General features: G+C 34.6%; 1 protein-coding gene across 4 annotated transcripts in view; it reads right to left on the reverse strand.

Annotated features, from left to right (window-relative positions):
• The window catches only part of LOC108684214 (muscle calcium channel subunit alpha-1), a 67890-nt gene extending 53471 nt beyond the window's left edge, over positions 1–14419 (reverse strand). For all 4 annotated transcript variants that reach the window (XM_018188414.1, XM_018188418.1, XM_018188416.1 and 1 more), the window contains exon 1: positions 13950–14419. The gene's annotated coding sequence lies outside the window, so the exon portion shown is untranslated. The remainder of the gene's footprint in view (positions 1–13949) is intronic.
• Between the last annotated feature and the right edge of the window lie 2026 nt (positions 14420–16445).

Consider the following 16445-nt stretch of genomic DNA (forward strand, 5'->3'; position numbering starts at 1 on the left):
AAACAAATTTCGTAATAATTTAATGCATTAAAATAATCCAGGATTAATATGTCCTACATATTCCATAAACCATTAAACGTTAATGTAAATCTTTTATATACATGCAATCAAAGCTAATGCATAATCCAAAGTGCCTGGGGCAAATCTTCAAAGCATGATTATCCAACTCTTTCAACTTGCTCGTAACATTTGATCAAAATTGATCTTAAGATTTTCCATTATTCCCCTGATAACAGCTTCGTTTATCCGCATCACCGCCGCGGATCCGCATCTTCCGTATGCGACATATGTATGCATGTGTGCGTTTGTATGTGTGCGTACTTTGTACATGCAATGCACATCTAGTTTCAAGTAGTTTCTGTGAGAATCTTTGGCCGTGCGAATAAATGATTCACCGAAAATTCACAAAGTTTCGGAGTCATCGAAAATCGTCGCAGCTGTCGAGGCACATGAATTCCCGTGGGCGCATCGTGCTGCGATGCGCGATACAACGGCACAACGCTACTCTATTTGTATGCCTCACGCGACATGCGATTGAGAGTCCGGGTACGCAAAATCTCTGATCGGATTTAAGCTCAGCTGCATCGACAGTTTCGATTATCTTTGATTTACAGATTACCTGTTAATTTAAGCAGCTGTTGTTTAAAGAGATTACAATATTCTGATAGAAACAGGGAAACAAGTATTTCTGCAATTTACATAAGCATATTTTGCAGCTAGGTTACGAAATTGTTATTGTATAGTTAGAAATTATAATTGGAGTTTTTCTAGTAATTTAACTTAACTTAATTTTTTTCGGTAATGTAACTTAACTCCATTCCTTTCTTTTCATTTATAATACTTGTAACTTTGTTATAACTAATTTTTTGTTATAACTAATTTGTTATAACTAATTTAACAGTTAGATCGTTATATATTTAAAACTAATTCGTCAACATATAGACTCAAAATGAAGTATATTTAATGAATAATCAATGATTATATTTCTTATGACTGGAATATCCCTGATAAATCATTACATTGTAAATGTTTGTGTTAAGGAGATTGTAAGACAAATGCAATATTAAGAATTACTTGAAAAAATTATAGATTATTCTAAATTACATTTAAAAGTACAATAATAAAAAGATTAGAGACAATTGACCATCAGATCAAAAGTTATTTCAATAAAAAATAATATTTTTTAAATTTGTATTCTAATAGAAATATATAAAAATGTATTATCAAATAATGATAAAAATCTCAATTTTTTATATAAGTTTTCTTTATGAATTAAAATATTATTTATGTAAAGTTATTGCATTGAGATGCAGACATTAATTGTTCAGTAAATAAACAAAATATTTATTTGATATAAACTAATTGGTGAATCTTAATGAAACTTTGCACAAGTCATTTTTAGTACTTAAAATATTTATATAAAAAATTTAGATTTTTGTTATTACTTTTAAAATTTTTGTTTATAACAATAAAATTAATATCAACTAAAATAAATAATCTATAAAAACAATCTGAAAAATTGGTTAATAAAAACAGGATGTTATAAACACAACTTTCATATCTATGTAATTTGTTTAAAGCGTAAATATTAATATATATGTTTTATGCCTACAACCTTCTTAAGCATTGAGTTAAGAATCCTTAATTTAAGAGTCTTAATACTAGCCAGAGTCTTAATTTTTATTCCAAGTGTACATGTTTATTTATTATACATAATATAGCCCAATATATATTTAGAATAAAATAATCTAATAATGTTAGGAATGTATAAGATTCTTGTATTTAAAATAGCAAAAAAATTATAAAAAATGAACAGAAGAATGATTGAAAAATAACGACTCGACATATTTTTAAGTGATTATAACTACATCGTATTATTTTTCAGAATCAGTAACTTATAATAGTAATTAACTACTTTGTGAAAAAGAAAAAACCTAATTGTGACTAGTTACTTTTACAAAGTAATTTTCCAACTCTGCTTACATATGTGTAGGTACATAATTGTTGTAATGGACTGCGATTGTTAGTAACTAATAATGATTTAATTAAAAATTTTGGAATACCTAAATTAAGAATTTTAGAATATCTAAATATTTCAATGATGGATTAAGCATTTTACCTACACTGAAAAAAAATATAATCAATTTTAATAAATATTTAGTTGAATACTGGCAACTAAATATTTATTAAATATAAAGATATATTTAATTGATACAAGAAATGTTAATTTGATTTAACAATCTTTTTTTTTATTGACCAAATATTTACTTACTGTAAGTAAGTGTTAATTAAGTGTTTAATTGGCAGTATTGAACTAAATATGTATTAAAATTAACTATATTTTTTTCTCAGTGTAGGCATCAACATTTAGTCGTCCCAGGTATGGGGACGAAACACATTAATTTATAAATTTGATAAAAGGGAAAATAGATAAAAAAATGATTTATTTATATCATTTTACTGTATTAGCTAGTAAAAACATTCAATAATCTTTAATAAGTAAATATATATGCAAATAAGTAATATAAATATAATACATTTTTAACTTTGTATGTTTAAAATATCATTTCTGATAAAATATGCTCGGTGTAACTCATGCAAAAACGTTAAATTAACAAATTAAAAATTTATCTCAACTGTGAAAATTTTCTGTTTTCAAAAATTCGCCACCCCCTTTGTCACCCTATGCAAATATCTTGGCGTTAATTCGCTGTTTGAATCATAATTTATCATCACAGGCAAGAAAGTTTTACATATTGAACGTATTTTTCATTTCAATTTTATTTTAATTTTGTTTTCTTTAATCTCATTTTATTTGTATTATAAAAATATGACTAGCATTTTGCACTTCTATTTAATTTATAAATACTGTGAATCTGGCTTTCATAATGATTTTTATGATGCTTTGTACAAAGCAATGATTTAACAACAATAAATAAATCCGAGAGATGCTGTTTGTTATAAGAGAGAAGTGCAGTTTTCGTCCAGTGGCGAAAAAATTCCACGAATACTGTCGTCCGAAGTGGCAGCAATCGATCGATCATCTTTGCGTCCACGAATAATACGCTCTGGATAAAATCACTTTAACGAGATGCTGTCAATCGCGGTCGAGTGTTGCTCGATATAGTATATATAACTGCGTACTCTCTCCTGTCGTTGTATGTGTGTATCGGTGCATCGTGTTTAGAAGTTCTCTCGAAGATATTTTTACACCTAGACTTCGTGTCCGGGCATTCGTCAAGATCATCGAACCACTCTTTTATCTGTCGCTCGAGATACGATTTATAATTCACTTTCTCTATCTCTTATTCTATCTCGAAATTGTTATGTATAACTATTTCTTCTCTTTGACGTTGCAATCGCAATCAACAACAGGCGGAATAAACGTAATGATTTATATATATGTAATTCGATTTACATTTAATTCCGATCGTGTAGTTTTATATTTCGAATCAATTTTAACATCAATGGCTTTACAATATAAACTATTTTATTTGAACAGAAATTAATCATCCGGAAAGAATATAAAAATAATTTTTTCTATTTTCAAAGAATTATACACTTTGAGAATATGACTTGAGAAGAATATTACATACGATATTTCGTTCTCGAATTTCGAATAATTGTTAACAATAAACACATAAATCATGGAAAGCTTTATAGAAATAGTAATGAGCAACTGTGCAGAGAATACGTAGCGGCAAATGATGGTAAAAAAGTTAGTTTTCCATTAATTTTTCTTTCAACCGAAGCGCAACGCGAAGCATCGTGACATTTGCACAATTTATTTAGATAAGCAAAGTAAAAGTGTGCAATAATAATATATATTATAAATAACTCTACGGCGTTCCTTTGCAGCCGCAGAGAGATCGTGCAGTTATATATTATTCGCATTATGACATTATGCATATCGATGCATATAGATGCGTACATACATATGCCTTGTCACTTTATTGGAAAACTCATTCAAGGATCTCCGTTTGTCGATGACGGTTATCCAAAGCGATAATATGTCACGCTGATACCTCTTGCATACGTATACGTAAATAGCTAAACACTTGATGCACTCTTCTTTGCAATGCGAGAAATTTATTTCGATTGATAGCTCGCCAAATTATCTTTTTAAATCTTGAACATCGAGATGTTCTATTTTTATTTGCAACACATTTATAAAATTTTAAAGGCATAATTCGATTAGTCATAGAAAATATGAACAATTTGTTTACGATTCAAATTTAACAATTGATTTTAAATGAAATATTATAAATAAAAAATTAATCATATTCTACTTATTTACATTATTAATTACATAAAAATATCACGATTAGATTTTTCTGAAAAATTTTATTTTTTTTTAATTAAGAATCCAAATCTCATAAACGAATTAGATTAAGACTTAAAAAGATACTTAAAAAGATTTTTTAATAAATAGATAGTGAAATGTAATCCGTCTTAATAAACAAGCTGTGGATTTGAAATAATGAATAAAAAAAGATCTAACGTTGCTTCTGAGAAAAATATCTATAAAAAGCAACAGTGTTTGTCGTGAACGGGTGAAATAACAGGATGCCAATGGCAAAGGAGGGATCGCCTATGTGCACGTACAAAACCGAGTGGGAGGCATCTAAAAATAGTTCGAACTCTGGGTCACGAAGCCGAGATCATTTGGGACGATTTAGCCTACGACTCCGAGAAACGGGCATTTCATCTTCCTGGGGGAGACTCACGTGATGACATGTAGGTGAGTGATTGAGTTTGCGAGGGAAACTATTATGGATGAAACATAGAAAACTATGGATGATGTTAAATAAATCACAAGGCGGCAATAAGATTGTTAATTTACGATTCAGTAAGATTCAATATCTCTGGTAAACAAGTAAATTATATACTTTAATCCTTTCAAACGCGGTGATTTTAATTTTTTTACGATTATCCTTCTTCATTGAGGTTGTGACAGATTGAAAGTCAATTATTATTTATTTCATTTTCATACATGCATATATGTTTTATAAATTATATCGAGTTATTTTCTATTTGTTTAATTTATTTAACCGATTTTGAAATCACTTGCAGAAAAAAATTAATAAAAGGAGAGAAACGTTATATACTTCTCTTCCTCTTTTCCTTCGTAAATGTCAGCTTTAGCTGTTCTTGGAAAAAAGAAGAAACAAAATAACATACATCGAGTTCGCTCAGTGAATCGAGCCGAGCAATCGATTATCTCATTAAGCTCCAGAAAAAAATCTGTGTCGCATGCGATGATACGAGCGTGATTTGACGTAGATGTAGCGCGCATTTAAGCGCAAATAATTCACGTTTGCTCGGATGCTCAACACCGATCCCGGGATTTGGCTTTTGTGGAGCAAGCGGAAATTCGTGCGCTCATCCAAGCGGAAGGTACGCGGATTTACTTAGTCGCGTGGTTAAAGGAGCCGCAGCGGAATTGCTGAGGCCATAGTTCGTAGCGTTTCGGCCAGATAAGTGTATTCCTCGCGTCTATACTCATTCCACCACCGTCGACAGAAACCGGTGTTATATTTGCGGTCGTACTTTATAGTGTACATTTCTGCAAACTACATTTTGGCAGCCTATATTCGTGTATTGGATCGAATCGCAAAATTCTTTATGCAAATATTCTCCCCATACACGGCTCGCCACTTATTTCGAAGTCACATTGCCTGATCCGTCAAAGGAAAGTCCATTTATCAAGTCACTCTAAATTACTTGCAATGAAATCTCACTTCGAAAAAGTAAAAATACATCCTTAAAAAAATTTTTTCACTTCTTGAAAAGAGTGATAGTTTTTATTCTTTTTAGAGTGAATTTTCATTTCAAAAGAACGAAATCTTACTTTTTTTTGGAGTGAAATTTAGATTAAATATTCTCTTTTCAAGAAGTGAAATATTTTCATTTTTTTTTCAAGGCATTTCACTCTCTTGGAGCAAAATTTTTTTATTCATTGCAAGAAATTTAGAGTATAAATTAATGACAGCATCTTCCGTTTTATTTCTCTATTTTATTTGTGTAAAAATAAGTCTATAGTGCGAGTATTTTCTAACTTGTTGAAAAGATAAAAAAAGTTTGGAGTCACTTTATATGGGATGTTCTGTGTATCACTCTAGATTACTTTCTATATTAGATTACTTTCTATATTTTTGATACATAGTCAATTTTTTAGATATCTTAACTGAGATCACACATAAAAATTTATTATATGCTTTTCAATTTGCATGCTTTGTGAACTTTGCTATAACATTTATTGATGATTCTGATTAAAGACACTGTTATGACTTTAATTTTTTTGGAAGTACGAGCTCCTTGCTTTTTGCCGAAAAAATTCTATCTTTTTGCGATTGTTGTTTTTGTCAATGATTACTATGCACAATGTTCTTTTTTCTCACCCAGAGAGACAATCGATTCTTCTTGCCATTTTTTGAACGAGACTCCCAGAAAATTCGATAGACGACGCGCATTATCGGAATATCTCGATCTTTTCCTATCGTTGATCTGAAGTTCTATCTCATCTTCTCGTTATTCATATTCCTATTTATCTATCATACTAACCAGATGTAGAATTATCGATCTATCTTTTTTTATTTTCAAATTTATTTTTATTTTAAATTTCATAGAATTTTTTCAAATTACATTCCGAGCGATTGTTAACTTACATGAAAACGATACAAGAAAAGAGGTAGAATCGTAGAATGTAAAGAGTAAGAGTGAATTTGGAAGAGCAAAGAATGTTACTTTTTAGCAACATTCTTCGAGGCCCTGACAACTTGTCAATCTTTCGCCGAAGCGTCGACCTACTTTGCAACCATAGGTCCTCCCGTGTCAAGAAACGGAATTTCGTAAATTCAACGAAAATGGCTTTCATATTTATAGCGATTTATAAGATAATTCCCAACTTGCGTAGCACTTGGAAAGGTCATTGTGTGGGAGAAAAGGTCAGAGGAAGAATCCTCATTACTGATTGCGTAAGAATCTCGTCAATTTCCCTTTTTTTCAGAAAATTTCTGCTTTTTATCACCGGAAAAATAATCATTTCTTTCATAATTGGCACCTGGAATGGTAATTGGCACCTGGAAGCTTTTAGTTCCAGAACCTTCGCTATGAATTTTCTTTTCATTTTTTTATGTAATTTTATAAATTGAATCAAACAATTTAATGATATTTCAATTTCTATGTTCAGTTTGTCATCTTGTCAATGATGATATATTGTTAGATGATCGCATTATATTAACATTATAGTTGCGTACGAAAATATTGATTTATAGTTTAGTTAAATCTAATTTCTTATAGAGCTTAAATCAATTTTAGCATCACCTTTTAGCTTTCTATGTTAAATAATTTTGTTTTTTAAACAATTTATTTTTTAAAAATGCAATTTAATATTTTCAACTCTACTAGAATATTTTTTATTTCGAATTGCTGCATCTTCTGACTTCTGCAAAATTAGTTTATATATTCTTCTTTCAAGTTCCATCGTCACCAACCGATGATTCTCCGGAATAGAGCCGCTTCTTCAATGCCGAGAACTTCCGTCCGCTAAAATCGATCGATATCTCCAAGGTGAAATGTCGACGATCTCAACGTAGCAGATCGTGTTGACAGAAAAGGAAATACCATTTCCTATTCGATTAGTTCATCGCGACGGTAGAGGCGACTATAGGTGAACGACAAGTAACGTCTATAATCGAAACTTCGATATTGTCTACATCGAAATTTGGCTGGCATTGAACTCATTTCCCAACGGAAAGCGGCAGTAAAAATAGCGAGAGACATACGCAAGCATGTCTCAAATGATTCTGTATAAATTCTCTCTACAATAATTTTAATTTTTATTGTGTATTGCAAAGTCAGATATTTCTAAATTTTAAGTATCTAAATTTTTTTTAATATATTTAGCGTCCAATATCTGATAATTATATTGAAAGTTTAAAAATCAAGAAAAGGAAATATATAAAAAAGGAAATAAAAATTAAATAAACTTTTATTAAAATATAATTATATTATATATTAAAATTGATAATTCTAAATCATTACATATGTTAAAAAACTTTTCAATATCGCATTCAATAACAAATTTTATGGGACAAACGTAATAGCCGTTTCTAAGTTTGAGACAATGATAATCCGAAGATAAATGACTTAGTAAGGCTATCAACTAAGAAGGACGAAAATTTATAATCTTCGTATTATGAATTTAATTGCCGCGCGTCTCGGTTTCCTGTAGTCTCGGTCGCTTGTACAGTAACATTTAAAAGAGCCCATAATTCTATTCGCGTAATATCGCGGATCATCCTTCTGTGCTCGGGGATTATGTTAAACGTCGCATCCGCCTAGACATCCATATTTTTTCCCCGAGACTTTACTTGCTGAACACCAAGTTAAGATATACCAATGGTGCTTAATCACGCAGTGATTATCCGAGCTATTATAAAAATAATTCCTATTAATTTTGCTTTTCTTAAATCACGCTGAAATTGAGTTTAACGGGCGTAGTTACTTATACAACCATGATAAGAAAATATTCTTCCAATATGATCTCAGTGCGAATTGAAGCAAGTCCCGATCTCATTAATCTCGTACACCATTTTTTTATAGTCGAATCCAATTTAATTAAAGTCACTCTAATGATGATTTCTAATGTGTACTTAATGAAAAAACAAAAACAAGATAAATATTTTCAAACTGTTTTCATTAAAACAAAAAATATCGACTGCATGAATTATAATAATAATGCTTCATAAAACATTAATTAGAAACGTTAAATTCATAAATTTTTACTTAAAATGAATAGTTTTCATCTAGCTTATCGTTTAAACACACAATTTAATTTCTAATGATATTCATTACATGGAAACTTTTTACGATTTCACGTCACCGCGCCGACACGTTGGCAATTAATTTGTCAAGAAACAGGAACGGGTGGGTCGTGAAAATTCTATCGTTGCGTGTCCGACTTATGTATGAAAATATCGCGCCTTTTTACCGCATCATGCTGCGAATGCTTTTTTAACGATTCCTGTTGTCAGCTGCAACGATAAATTCCCATTATTCTCGAAAAAGCTCCTCCCAACTCGGCCACGCGCCACGCCACGAACACATTTGTATAACGAATTTTCAAACAAATCTGTATTTTTTTTGCACAACGAGGAATCAATCTCTCTCTCTCTCTCTCTCTCTCTCTCTCTCTCTCTCTCTCTCTCTCTCTCTCTCCTCCCTCCCTCCCCCTCCTCCCTCCCCCCCCCCTCGGGCGAAATCATTTTTGCGTTACTCATCTTTAAATATGCCGACATATTTTTATCTTATTAAATTTAACAGCGAGATTTCTTTTGCGAAATTTCGAAAGCTTCACAGTTTCTCCATCCACTTGTCGCGAATTTACTCGCATGGCGCGTGATCACGTTTCACATAGAAAAGTGCTGTCTGATACCGAGAGATATAAAAATCGCGGAAATGATTTCGCTGCTGTAACAATATTATGCATGCAAGAACGTACTCACGATTGCGATCTACATGCATAAAACGTGCACCCTTCTGGCGCCGTATGCAGTTCATGATTCCGAGGTTAACAGATCTCACCTTTGCGAATGTAATATTGACGATATTGTCTAGCGAAAAATGATGTTAATAATTTACTTACTCAATTAGTCACTAAATGACGAAGTTACGCTTACTCTCTAAATTCTTTAGAGTGCAAAAATCTCTAAAAAGTGAAAATTGAACTAATCTTAAAAAAAGAATGGCTCAATTTTGAATCTTTGAGAATGAGATTCGCTCTTCAGAGTGAGATTCATTCTAAAAGTTTTTCTAGAGAGTGCACACATTCACAAATAAGTGCGAAATTGCACATAATTTTTCTTCACCATAACGTTATAATCTTTTCTTTTTTTCAAATATAAGCATTTGTGAAACAAGCAAAATTCAAAGACCGTGATTCTCGATTAACTGACGAAACGATGCAGTTGACACAGCGATCCAGTCCCGATCCCCCGAAACGGCTCAGTTGATTGACCTCGAAGCTAAATTTGCCTAGCGATCGCAACTAAACAGGCGCGTACCTAGTTACTAGACTATCGCCATATTTTGGCTCACAGTTATTAGATAAATCTAAATGTGTATATACGGCCTGCTAAAATTTACATCAAGTAGCTAAGTGAAACTTAATGTTAATGAACTTAATGATTACTTTCACTTAGAAAAATATTCTTTCCTTAAATAATTCCTTTATTTTCGTTAAAGCCAAAGTATTTTTCTGTAAGCTTCTATCTGTAAAACATCCCTAATTTACATAAAATAAGTTCTTGAATTCTTAAAATTCACTTAGAATTCGTTATGCTATGTTTTAACTGTGTGGAAAGTCGATTAAACTGCGAAGTCTACGTGCCAAGAAATTTGCAGCTAACAGTCGCCACTGTTTTTACAATGTGTGATGATTATGCGAACTCATTTTCATGAGAGCGAGAGACTGAGAGGGAAGTCGACCGAGTTTTCTCAGTCCTTTGTGCCCGTTTTGCCGCATCGCTAATCGGAAAACGGATGCAGCTACATTGACGGAGCGGAGTTTAGCCGATGAATCAAAACGTAGTTTGTATGTCGAGTAATGTATCACGCGAGGCTCGCCGAGTATGTAAAGAAGCTGCTGGCATTGCACATAGTAGTTCGAACAAACTACACATTGATAGCGCACGTACCTCTCTCTCTCCTGGCGACACGTGTCGCGGTGCATAGCAAGCCGAGTAAATGCATCTGTCATTAGGGCGCAAAATAAGCGCTACCGTCATCGACTAGATCGTCAGGAATTGGCCGAAGAGACAACTCGCTTGTCCCCCAGATTGGCGCAAGAAGACCGCGAGAGGCAGAACATTGCAAATTAATTCTGATTTCCCACCGATAGAAAAACAACAAAATAACTTTTTAATCTTTTCTAAAATTGAGAATAGATGAATACAATTATAAATTCCTTAAGATTATAAATATTTATTTAATGCATTGATTAATGTTTTAAATAACATAAAAATAAATAAATATTTTAATCATTGGTTTTTGAATAAAATTTATTACTTTATCGCTACTAAAAAAAAAAACATTTAAATATTATGTATATCTGTGTATGAATTATATGCACATATTCTATGGAGAGATTGGTAAAAAATAAATTTTGTCGAGCCGATACATTAATTCAATTTGTGATAAAAAACACCATTTCCTAAAATTTGTCGTACTTATTTAAAGTCAATCTGTATATGAATCTTCCGAAACAAACATATCTTCATCGACATAACGAATGTAAAATATAATTCGAGAAGGACCTCGTGTTTGTAAGACATGTCCATCGCCATCCGTCACTACTACGATGCTATGAATAGAAAAATATGGGATTCTGTCAGATCCTATATATCTATATCACGTAGGATCGAATCATGACACACACACACACACACACACACACACAGACACACACATTAGGAGATAGCGTAATGAAATTCACCAGTTTATTTCGTGACCGCATCATCATTAAGGCCTCTCGAGCCAAATCGCCGACTTAATGAAATTCATTAATTCAGCCAGTGCATTCCGCAGGGAGATTTACGCGGACTCAAGGTCACTCAATGATCATTGGCCAGCATTCTCAAATAGCAGAAAACTCCTTATCCCTTTTAAACGGCGTTGCCATTCATTTCTTTTGAAGCTGTCGCGACATGAACAGTTTTATCATATTGATCTTTTTTCATTGTACAACCTTCGTACTGGACCCGTAAAGCTTATACCACAAGGCCTACAAAGTGTAGAAATACTTTATTTAAAGCTTTAATGCGAAACGTTTAAAATTGAAAACAATTTTTAAAACAACTGTGAAACATTGAAATAGTTTAAAATAGTTTGTGAGCTTTGGGCTTGGAAAATATTTAGACGTATCAAAATATTTATATCATATATTATGTATAGATTGTTTCTTATAAACAATTATTTTTATAAATTTTGTACATGATGTGTATAACATCATATTTATTTTTATTATAATATGTATTTATTTTCTAGTTAAATTTATTAGTTGAGTAAGAATTATTACTCCGTATATTATAAGAATTGAATAAATACTAAAATATTTATCAAAATATGAAATATAATAGTCATATTTTTCCTTTTAATAAAAGTTTATATCCAAATTCTTAAGCTTAATACTACTGATTATCTTCTTTCATTCAACAGTTGTATAATGTAATATACGATCTTGTGATTCTTAATTCAAGCTCTTTAATTTTCACAGAACTTGTTTCATACGAGAAATTCGTTTCATATGAGAAATTGAAAATTCATAATAACAGAAGCGTCACTATCGATATCGATGTACATTTCGTTGAATGTCTTTTTATTTTATGATAGATAAAAACTTTTATTCATTTTAAATTAATTAAACATTCAATAGAAAGAAAATGAATGCTTTGCCGGCATCAACAAACACGATGTTTGACAAAATCTAGTTTAAAAAATGTATCTCAATGTAAATTTCGCGATATGGTCGAACGTAAACGTTTACCGTAAAACCGGCATGCAAAACTTTAAAATGGGGTCGACGTCGTTCTTCTCGAAGCTGCAACTTTTAAAGCACTTTTTGCCATGCTGTTTATGAAACGAGTGTATTGGCTGAAACATCTGTCGCCGAAACGATCCAAATCTTAAAATGAGCCCGAACCGTATTACACGTCATGTTGAGCTTTGTTAATAATTTGGTGGATGGTTAGTGAGAGAGATTGCGTGATAAATCTTAAGTTATATACAATTTCTTTGTATATAACTTAAATTTTTGTATATCTTCGTCAATTTATCTGTCAGAATTTAAATCGTAGATACAAAATAGATATTAAGAAAACGTTAATCTTAATTTCAGTAATATTAATTTTAATTTAATTATGTTAGTTTCAATATTAATTTAAGAAAAAAAATTAATTTTAATCCTCTTTTCTTGTATATAACTTAATTTTTTAATTTTTATTATTTTGAATTTATTAATTATTATCTTTCAAAATTTAAATAGATGCAAAGCAAGTATTCAGAGGATATTAATTTTAATCATCTTTCAAATTTGATTATGATTCTGATAATGAATTATTATTTCGTAGACACTTTTTATTAATTGTTTTATAAAAGTCATATTTAATATGTTGAGTTACAGTAAAAAGAAAATATAATATTATTTTCTTTTTTTTTCCTTGTACATGATTCTTCTTGTCACGTTTTTGCCACGATCAAATTTGTACTTATATTACTATTTAATAACATTTAAATGTTTAATGTGACACAAAAATAAAAATCAGAAATATCCATGTATGAAATTTGAGGATCACCGACATATTTTATGTAAAGATCCGCCAAGTTAAACGACCTCGCAAAATGTTAGGCGCGAGAATGGGATAATCTTATATAATCTCACCAATTTCCTCTGGACGGTGCAACAATTGTACGAATGTGATCGATAAATCAGAAATTCTTATAGATCTCTGAAAATCATCAAAAGACACAACGTCGCTATTTCTCATGTTTTATTAACGAAAAGAATCATTTCAGAATACACAGTGACGTGACACTGATCTTAATCTCAAATTTCTCTCGAAACCAGCACCTCTACTATTCTAAAAAAAAACATGGATCCTCCTCCAATTACATATTAAATGTATCCAAGTTTCAGTAGAATGCTCATCTAAATCTTCGTGCGTTTCTTCGAAGCAATTCAAACGAACCAGCATTAAGACAACATCTCATAGATAAATCGACTCCGAAGCGACGATAAAGCGATAATCGCTTCCATTAATTTTTGGCACCACTTCCACCACCACCACGTCGATCCTCGAAGAGGATAACTGCCGATCCCACTGTCAATTATCCTCTCGAGACAGGGGAAGATAAAAGGGGAAGGGGGGAAGGGGCAGAATCGTACTTACCACATATCTTCCTCGGCGGCGGAGCACGACGATTGCGTTGCGTATTACGTGAACCGCCGGGCGTATCCGCTCGTCATATCCGCGCGTACACTCGTACTCGCACTCGCGCGCGACTCCGCTCCGCTCACTGCTGCCGCGCTGCTTCGCCACCCGTGCGAGAAAAAATTCACCTTTTCCCTCCGCCTCGTTTCCGGCCTCTGCGGACCACTCGATCACGCCGGCCTCTCAGCCCGGTACCACTTCCGTTGGTTTACGCAGGGCGCAACGCACCCTCTTCGCCCGAGCAGTTTCGCTTCCACCCTTCCCGCACCCTCGCACGCGCGCGACGCGCGTGTGTATCTCACCCAACAACACCTCCCTCGTGGCGCTATGTACCTCCGTCGCGACCGCTCGCTACCTCCTGGACACCCGACACAGTACGAGAGCATCCACTGTACTTCAACACCAACACTACCCACCACCACCACCACCACTACTACTACCACCACCACCACCACCACCACCACCACCACCACCACCACCACCACCACCACCACCACCACAACCACCACCACCACTATCACCACCACTACCACTATCACCACTACCACCACGGCCACCAGGCACGACGACCGGTACACTACTACGACAGAAGACGTGGGGAAAGCTGAGCGCGGGCGCACCACCGTCACACGTTCCGCTACCACTCCTTTTCGCTTCTTCTATTCAGTTCTCTTTCTCTCCCTTTCTCTCTTCTCTCTTCTCTCTCTCTCTCTCTCTCTCTCTCTCTCTCTCTCTCTCTCTCTCTCTCTCTTTCTTCTTCTCTTTTCCTCTTTATAGACTTCTCTTTCCATTCCTCTTTTCGTAATGTTCTATCTCCATCCTACTGCCTCCTTCTGCTATATATCTCGGTCTCTCAATTCTCTCTTGACGTGGCCTCTCCTGCTTCGTATAAACTTATAAATAGATATCTAGGTGCGTTCTATTATATTTATATATCATGGCTCTTTTTCTCGCGCATACATGCTGATGAGAGGGAGAGAGGGAGAGAAAAAGAGAGACAGAGAGAAAGACAGCGCGAGCGCGACACCGCTCTCTAGCAGAGGTAAAGACTGATCTCGCGTGCGTGTGTGCGCGTTACGCGCTTCCTCTACATATACGGCATCCCCGAGAGAAGGAGCACCTTTCTCGATGTACTGGACTCTCTTCGCGAAGGAGGATTCCCAGCAATGAAATTCCCGCTCGACGCAAGAGAGTATCCGAAGAGAAAAAAGAGGAGGAGCTGTCGGCGCTTGACGGCGACGTCGACGACGGCGTCGGAGAGGCGGTGTCTGCGATTGTCGAATCGGATCAATCGTAGATTTCTTTCCCTTTCTTTAATCCTCGCACTCTCGTGATGATAAATGGAACGATGGGGAAATAATACCCTTTCGAATCTTCTTCCTTCCTCTCGCGATCTCCTCTCCTCCCCGAGCTCTTTACTTTCCCGTCCTCTCTCGCTATCTCCCCTTTGACCTCGCCTCCCTTCGCGGCTCACGGCAAGCAACCCCGATGTCACTGTACCGCTCTCTGTTTCGCTCGAGCACCCGTACGGCCAGTGCTCCCTTCTCCTATATATACGCGCATTCCACCGTGTTAGTGGTCTCGCCCCGCGTACACGTTTCTGCTCGATGACGCGCGCCGAGATAGTCCCAAATCCGGCAAACAATTTTCTAGCGCGGAGATCAACGTCGTCCGACCGGAGCAGCCGAAGAGCGGAGAATCTATTTTCCGCGGATGCGACGCACAGGCTGGACGGCGACAACGGCACACGACGACACTCCACGCTCTCCGCAGTCGGACGATATGCCGCCGGCACGACGCCAGCGACGCCTGGCGTCGCGACGCCCACCCCCGCTCCCGTCCAGTGCGAGACGCCGCGAAGCGACGCGAACGCGTGCGAGCGCTATATAGCCGAGGGTGGCGGTGGTAAATGTATTACCAGCTACCGTAACGAAGAAGTGGTGAATTTAAAGGGGTATGCTCGGAGAAAACTGAGACTCGTTTGAATTTTACTTGTTATATTTATTAAAACATTTATTTTCCGGCTGTTCTCAATGATAATTTACAATCTCAACACGAAACCTTTCTTTCCTCGTAATTTTCGCATTTGCGTTTCAATGTCTTTTCTCGCGTCCGGCATGTAAGTAGTTATTGCTAGTAGAAATCAGACAAGTAGTAAGGATCATACAGGGAGCAACCCGTGTTTAGTAACACGTGACACTTAGGCTGCGTTCGCTTTGTCGCTCAGCGCTTGTAAGGATCAACTATCCTTGTTTAACATTTACTAAACAACAAGGATGAAACGATGCTTAAAGCGTTGCGAACGCCAAAGCGGACACAGCCTTAGTAATCATGCAGACACAACGCAGGCAGGAGTAAAACTTCGTACGTTGTAACCTAGACCTGAAATTTTTCATCTTTCCATTCGGAAATTTAAACTTATTATTTGTTGAATTCATATATAAGATAATGATA

This window comes from Atta colombica, unplaced genomic scaffold (assembly GCF_001594045.1).
Source record: "Atta colombica isolate Treedump-2 unplaced genomic scaffold, Acol1.0 scaffold127, whole genome shotgun sequence".
NCBI classification, from domain to species: domain Eukaryota; kingdom Metazoa; phylum Arthropoda; class Insecta; order Hymenoptera; family Formicidae; genus Atta; species Atta colombica.